The following is a 7,844-nucleotide window of genomic DNA, read 5'->3' as shown; positions in this document are numbered from 1 at the left end:
GTTAATGCTAATATTTATAAAGAAAAGCGCGACTTGTTTGTGAAAATGCTAAACAGTATTGGTTATGAACTTACCATACCTGAGGGTGCATTTTATTTATTTGTAAAATCTCCTATTCCTGATGATGTTAAATTTTGTAAAATACTACTAGAAAACCGCATAGTTGCATTACCGGGAGTAGCGTTTGATGGGGCTGGGTATTTTAGACTGGCTTACTGTTGTGAAAATTCTACTATAATAAACTCTCGTCAAGGATTTAAAGAGGCTTTTTTATTAGATTAGATTAGACTTGTCTTAAAATAAAAATTTTATAAGAAATCTATAAATTAAAGGACACAAAACGAGATATTTAACTACTTTAATAACCAACTATTGCACTTAAGTTAAAATCACCTAATTTTTTTGAATACTCCTTTTTATAACGATTTTTCTGTTGACAAAGCATTAAAGAATGGCTAGATTGCTTGGCAGTGTTCCCGTAGCTCAGCCGGATAGAGCACCAGTTTCCTAAACTGGGGGCCGTGCGTTCAAATCGCGCCGGGAACGCCATTATTTTTATTTTGTATAAATTTTGTTAAGCCCTCAACTACACCAAAAGCAATGCTTTGATCGGCGTAATAGATATTGTCTTGAGGTTGGGTTTTTAATACTTCGCGTAAATCTTTATCCGCGTTTTGAGGAACTATTTTAAACAAAAAATTGCGAATAAACATTCCAATATCGTTACTAGAATCGCCACTTACAATAATTCTTTTCTGCGGAAAATTTATATGTTCACTTAAAAAATCAATAGCCGTACCTTTATCAACATCTTGAGGTATAATATCAATATACATATCTAGCATATATACAAGATTTGCCTTTTCCCCATTATTTTCAATAGCTTGTACAACCTCATCAAGTTCTTGCTTACTCGCTTTTTCTAAAGAAAAAGCCATTTTATATTTTGATTGTGAACTTTCTGGTTGTATTTTTATTCTTTTATTAGTTTTTTCAACAATCTTTAATATCTTATCCCGCCTGTAATTTTTATTTTCCATATATTGCGACCAGCATTCTAATTCTGTTTGATGTTCATAATCATATATTTCTGCCCCACCTGAAGCTATTATAAACTTAGGGTTAGGTAAATTATAAAATTCAATGTAATGTAATAACTCATTCAAAGTACGCCCCGAACAATATACAATATTAAACAAATGCTTATGTTCTGCCATAAAATCCGCGTAAACTTTTGCATTGTTAAAGCAATCTTCTTTACTTCCAGAAAGTGTAGGGATTATGGTTTCGTCAAAATCAGTAACATGTAAAAACAATTAGTTTTCCTTATTCTTTTTTTCATCAATATCAAAACGGTGCAAGACGCCACGGTGGTAGTATTTTGCTTTGTTCGGAGTAAATTTTAAAAACGTCAATTTAGGATCACTGTAGCCTTTTGGATATAAAGGCAACCAGTCTTTATCAAATAATTTTTTCTTTATATTAATGTCATTTATAATCTCAATCGTTCCCATTAACATAAGAGTTCTTGTATGTAGTGTTGGTATATAATAATAAACCGTCGCAATATTATTTGCTTTGATTTGTTTGATTTTCTCAGTATTACTGCCTGTTCCAAAATAAGTTATAAAACTCCCCTTTTCAAAAAATTCTACTTGGGGGAATTTATAATTCATTAAATTAAGCATCGCTCGTGATTCCGGAAGTCCTTGGCTATCTAATGTTGTTAAAATAGCTATATCAGGAATTTTCATAAAATCCAGTGCAACTTCTTGAATCGAAGCCTCGTCAGATATTTCTTTTTCTTCCGCAAAAGAAACATTTCCAGTGCTTAAGAAAAACAACGAAAATATTACTAGATACGCTATTTTAAACATATTATTTTTTCTCTTTGGTTTTATCGGTAAGCATTAAATCAGAAGGAGCTTGCTCCGCTGGAATCGGACTGTTTACACGACGACAATGCCCTTCTAAAAAAGCACCAGGTTCAATGGCTAAACTTTCATGAGTAATATCACCACTAACCCTAGCAGTCGAGCCAAGTAAAACCGTTTTTGCTACAAGTTCGCCTGTCAAAAGACCATAAACTTTTGCACTATCAGCACTTACAGAGCCAACAATACAACCATCTATTCCAATAATAATCGAGCGACATTTAACATCACCCTCAACTTTTCCATCAACATGAAGTTCGCCCTCAGCAAACAAATCACCCTTAATCATAAGATCGCTACTTACAATTGACGGAGGTGAACTTTTTTTAATAAAATTCGTAGTATTTACATTTATTCTAGTATTTTTTTGAAACATTATTTTCTGTCCTAACAAAATTATATGGGTCCAATGGAGTTCTATCTAAACGTATTTCATAGTGCAAATGAACTCCGGTACTTCTGCCAGTATTGCCCATTCCTCCAATTTTTTGATTAGAAGTCACGGCATCACCACGCTTAACATCAATATTATTGAGATGGGCGAATCTGGTTCTTATTCCAAATCCATGATCAATCTCAACCATATAGCCAAAAGAGCCCGCAAGTCCAGCATAAACAACCCGACCTTGAGCCGTAGCATAAACCGCTTCTCCTTTAATTCCTCCAAAATCCATACCTTCGTGGGTAGAGTTCTTTGACCCATCGAAAGGATTAGATCGTTTACCAAATCGGCTAGTTACTCTTACTCTGTCGACAGGTTTTCCGATTGGTAATTTTTCCTCTAATTTAACTAGACTATTCCATCTAGTTATATTGTTATTTAAATTACTAAGAGAAATATTTAAAACATCATTTTTTAAGTCAGTCATAACCGGAGTTGATAGAGAAACAGGAATAAAAGGTCCAATTTGTCCAATCTCATTTTTATATTCGCGGTTGACTTTCGTTAGTAAACTCTCGAATCCCAATCCTACTTTAGATAAAGCCTCTTTAACCCCAGATAGTTTTCTTTCAACCGCACTTATTCCATCTTCGGCTAAATTCGCGACTTTATCAAATACAATAACTTGAGTTTTTTGCATTTCACCCACAAGAACTTCTAATTCCATTACTTTACTACGTAAATTTCTTGCCTCAGATAACGCCAAATCTCTTTGTAATTCGGCTTTGCTTAACTCAACGTCAAGAGATCCCGACGAAGTTAAATTGCCACTACTTTTACCCGCAGAAAGATCATCTAATTTTTGTTCTAGCCAAACCATATCACTTTTTAAACGTTCTTTTTCAATCTTTGTTTCAAGAATACCGCCAGTTTTTTCTTCCTCATTTTCAGTGAAAATTTTCAAAAGATTAGCTTTAGCAGTTTTTAAAACCGCACTTTTATCTTTTTTCTCAACTTCTTGAACCGAAGTAGAACAGTTTTCACCACTCGCCGTTTGTTCCGACAAATTAGAATTTTTTTGTTCTATTTTCTTATTTATTAAATTAATTTGTTCATGATATGCAGTTACTTCCGCAATTAATTTACGATAATTCTCGTTAGTTTCAGCCAGTTTTTGATTTTTTTGCTCCAACATATTCTCAAATCCGAAGAAAAAATATGATGTATAAACACCCCAACCACCAAATAAAACAAAACACACCAAAACAACCACTTGCAAAGCAGACGAGAGGTTTAAATGGTAAACGTTATCAGGTTGGCATATCATAAGTTTTCTTGCAGGCAAGAGTCGACTTAAAAAGTTCCTGATAAACAACTTTAATCTATATGAAAACAAATAATTCCCCTATCAAACAAAGCTTTAATACAAATAAAGCAAAATAAAAGTGTTTTCTTTTTTATATAATCTATTATAATAATATTTTAAATGCAACATTATTATTATATATAATTGAAAATATTAGCAAAATTTTATGAAAAAACAATTAAAAAATAAATTAAAAAATGAAATAGCAAAATTTATCGGAACTTTTGGTTTTTTTGGACTATCAAAAAAAGCCCCTGGGACAGTGGGAAGTGCAGTAGGTGCTTTGCTTTTTTATTTTTTATATAACCATATAAGTCTTGGGGTTATCTTTGTGATAACTCTGATTTTGTTTTTCATTGGTTGGTATTGTTCTAATATTCTCATCAAGATTTTGAATAATAGCGACCCACAAATAATTGTGATTGATGAAGTGGTCGGGATTTTTATAACCCTAATGTTTGTACCAAACTATTGGTTTTATACGGTTATCGGGTTTATTTTATTTCGTATTTTTGATATTTTCAAACCATTTCCTGTTAGTTGGGCAGACAAAAAAGTAGGTGGCGGACTAGGAGTGATGCTAGACGACGTACTTGCCGGAGTTTATTCCTGTTTAATTTTATTCATAATCCACTATTTGAATATTATATAATCATTAGGTTCAACCATATTAAGTCTTAATCTAGCGGTTTCATCTAAAATATCCAGATCTAGTGTTTCAGAAGAAAGCAATTTCACTTTGTTTTCCAAGCGTTGTTTATGTTCGCCTATTTCTTTATTAAGCAACAAGGCTTGCTGAGTGTCTTCTTTTAGTTTTATCAGAGTGGAAAAACTTCGCGTACCAAAAAAACTATGATAACTAAAAAACACTATCAATAATATTCCAAATAAAAAGAAGCCGTAATTTTTAAGAATTTTTTTCATTGCAGATAATTTTATCTATTATTAGTTAATAAATAACGAATTATTTTGCAAGTCCTGGAAGTAATTCGATTAAACCAGAGGCGATTAATTCAATCGCAACGGCTGCTATTATCATACCAATAATACGATTAAAAATATTAAGTCCCGTTAATCCGAGGAATTTTCTAATCGGCTCAGCTATTTTTAATATTAAATAAACAAAAACTGAAACGGTGGCAATACTTGCTATTAACACCAGTATATTATCCAAAGAGTTCGCCTTATTAGTTTCAATAATTACCAAACTTATTTCCCCCGGGCCAGAAAGCAAGGGGATAGCAAGAGGAACTGCGCCGATTGAGGTTTTTTGTAAAGCTTCTTTGCTTTCTTCGGAAGTATTTTGCATGCCACTAATTTGTGCCCGCATAAAATTAAAAGCTATCGAGAATAAAATTATACCACCTGCGATTTTAAATGAATTTAAACTAGCCCCAAAAACATAAAGAATTTTCTCGCCTAAAATCATTGCCGCCATTAAAACCACGAATACTGTTATCATCGTAACGCGTATCGTGACTTCTTTTGCTCGTTTGGAAAAATCTAATGTAAGTGAAATAAAAATAGGGATTACTGCCAAAGGATTAATAATCGCAAATAATGATAAAGTAAAAATTAAATAATCAGTAATTAAATTCATTTGAATTTTCCGTTAATATTATATATAATGCTTGCAAGTATATTATAATAGTAATTGAAACACAAGGAGAAATAAATGGAACTTTTTGAAGGCATTTTAACTAGGCGTAGTGTCAGAAGATTTCAAAATAAGCAAGTGCCAAACGAGATAATAATGGACTGTATAAAAGCGGCAATGTATGCGCCAAGTGCAAAAAATGCTAGGGATTGGGAGTTTATTATAGTCACCGAAAAAGATAAAAAAGATAAGTTATCGATGGTTCAACCATACATAAAAATTGCTAAAGATGCTCCTATCATTATAGTTGTATGTGGTAATACGCAAAGCCCTAAAATCGAAGGTTATTGGGTGCAAAATTGTTCTGCCGCTATGCAAAATTTATTATTAGCCGCTCATGCTAAAGAGTTAGGCGCTGTGTGGTGCGGAGTTCACCCTTTAAAGCAAGTTGAGGAAAAGGTTAAAGAAATACTAGATATTCCTGAATATGTAATTCCCTTAGGAATATGTTTAATCGGATACCCTGAAAAACTACCAATTTCGCCTCCGAATCGATTAGAAGCTGCTAAAATTCACTATAATGCTTTTTCGGAAAAAATTTAATGTACCCTAGATATTTTAAAAAATTTAGTGAAAGTTTAAACCGTGATATGGAGTTTAAAGTTTATGGGGAAAAAGGTAAACCGCTTTTAATGTTCCCCACTAGCGATTCGCGGTTTTATCAATATGAAGATTTTGGACTTATTGATACTTTAAAAAAATATATTCTTGAGGGCAAAATTCAAGTATTCACGGCTGATGCTATTGACGTTGATACAATTACGGGGAAAAATAATCCTCATAAACCTAGAGAAAGAATAGAATTATATGAAAAATATGTAAATTATATTACCAAAGAATTAACTGCGGAAATTTATGATATTAATAAAACCAGCCAAAAAATTATGGTTACTGGTTGCAGTTTAGGGGCATTCCATGCTTCTAATATTTTTTTCCGCTATCCTGATATTTTTGATACCTTAATTTCATTAAGCGGATTATTCTCTGTCCACGATTTTTTTGGCAGTTATAATGATGATTTAATTTATAAAAACAGTCCGATTTTATATTTAAAAGACATTAAACAAACTGATGAAAAATATATTGAATACCTCAAAAATAAGATTATTTTATGTTGCGGTCAAGGGGCACACGAAGAAACTATGATTCGAGATATTAATCTAATTAAAAATATTTGTGATGATAAGCAGATCCCCGCTTTTATTGATGTTTGGGGGAAAGACGTTACTCATGATTGGCAGTGGTGGAAATTACAACTTCCATATTTTTTAGATAAAGTTCTTATTCAAAATTAGTTTGAATTTAACCAAATAATGCATCAATGCTACTTTGATCAAGTGCTGCTTTTTCAGGCTCTGGCGCAGGGGCAGGCGTTGGTTTTGGTGCAGGTGCAGGTGCAGGAGCGGTAGGTGTCGGTGCAGGAGTTTGCGCTTTCGCTATTGGTTTAGTTTCGACAGGAGGGTTAGCCTTTTTTGGCTCTTCTTTTATGGCTTCTTTCACCACTTCTTTTTTCGGTGAATTTACTACAAATGCAGCATCAATGTCGGATTGATTTAACCCTTGTCCTTCTAATTGTGGCCCGTTAAGATATTTTTTATACTCATCGGTTTCTGTTTTAACCTTAACGTCTTGATTGTCTATTTGGTCTTGCCCCCACATTGCCACAAGGCTATTTACTCTAGTTTCAATATAGCGAACGGCTTTAACCACTTTAGAAACTCGTTGTCCTGTAATATCTTGAAATGAACAAGAAACAATAACATTACCAACTTTTTCAATGATATTATCTAATGCTTTTTTTTGTTCTTCAGTTGCATTTTTTTTCATCTCAAAGGCAATGTCGTTGATACCCTCAACATTTTCCATAATTTCATTAGTTGCAATCGCTGTTGAACCAACGATAGCATCTAGTTGATCAGTCATATCTGAGAAATGATCTTGAGGCGATTTTATCGAAGCTATCTCAAAACGAATCTTTTGGATCATTTTGAATAAATCAAAAAGTTCCTTTTTTAACGATTCTACATCTTTATTCGCATTAACCAATGTATTAAAACCCTTATATTAAATATTTTAATAAATATAATGCACAATTTTTTAAAATATATCAAGTGAATTAATTTTGAATTTGCAAAAAATAACGTTTAGTTATATCTTAAAGTATGGGTTTTAAAAATTGCACTCATAGCTCAGCTGGATAGAGTATCGGCTTCCGAAGCCGAGGGTCGCACGTTCGAATCGTGTTGAGTGCACCACTTTTTTATTTTTTTGCTAAGGTGATAATTAACGCACCATCTCCACCATCTTTAGGTGATGATTGCACAAAACTAGCAATATATACGGTAAATGCAGACTCTCTAAGCCACCTTGGGACTTTGTTTTTAAAGCTTTGTTCTGACTTTCCTTGTCCTGTAATTATTTTAATCTTTTTAGAACCTTGCTCATAATTATTACTGATAAATATTTTTAGAATCTGGTATCCATCATCAAGATTAAAGCCGTGTA

At 32.8% G+C, this 7,844-nt stretch overlaps 2 non-coding genes across 2 annotated transcripts; both read left to right on the top strand.

The window, feature by feature from the left end:
- Positions 1-472: 472 nt before the first annotated feature.
- TRNAR-CCU (transfer RNA arginine (anticodon CCU)) lies at positions 473-546 on the top strand. The gene has a single exon. It is a non-coding gene; the product is annotated as a tRNA-Arg (tRNA).
- A 6,971-nt stretch (positions 547-7,517) lies between these two features.
- On the top strand, positions 7,518-7,591 carry TRNAR-CCG (transfer RNA arginine (anticodon CCG)). The gene has a single exon. It is a non-coding gene; the product is annotated as a tRNA-Arg (tRNA).
- The last annotated feature ends 253 nt before the right edge of the window (positions 7,592-7,844 follow it).

This window comes from Hesperophylax consimilis, unplaced genomic scaffold, assembly GCF_061612785.1.
Source record: "Hesperophylax consimilis isolate HC1 unplaced genomic scaffold, BYU_Hcon_1.0 scaffold_362, whole genome shotgun sequence".
In the NCBI taxonomy this organism is placed as follows: Eukaryota; Metazoa; Arthropoda; class Insecta; order Trichoptera; family Limnephilidae; genus Hesperophylax; species Hesperophylax consimilis.
The sequence above is the reverse complement of the archived record's forward strand: the minus strand, read 5'-3'. Positions and strand labels throughout refer to the sequence as shown.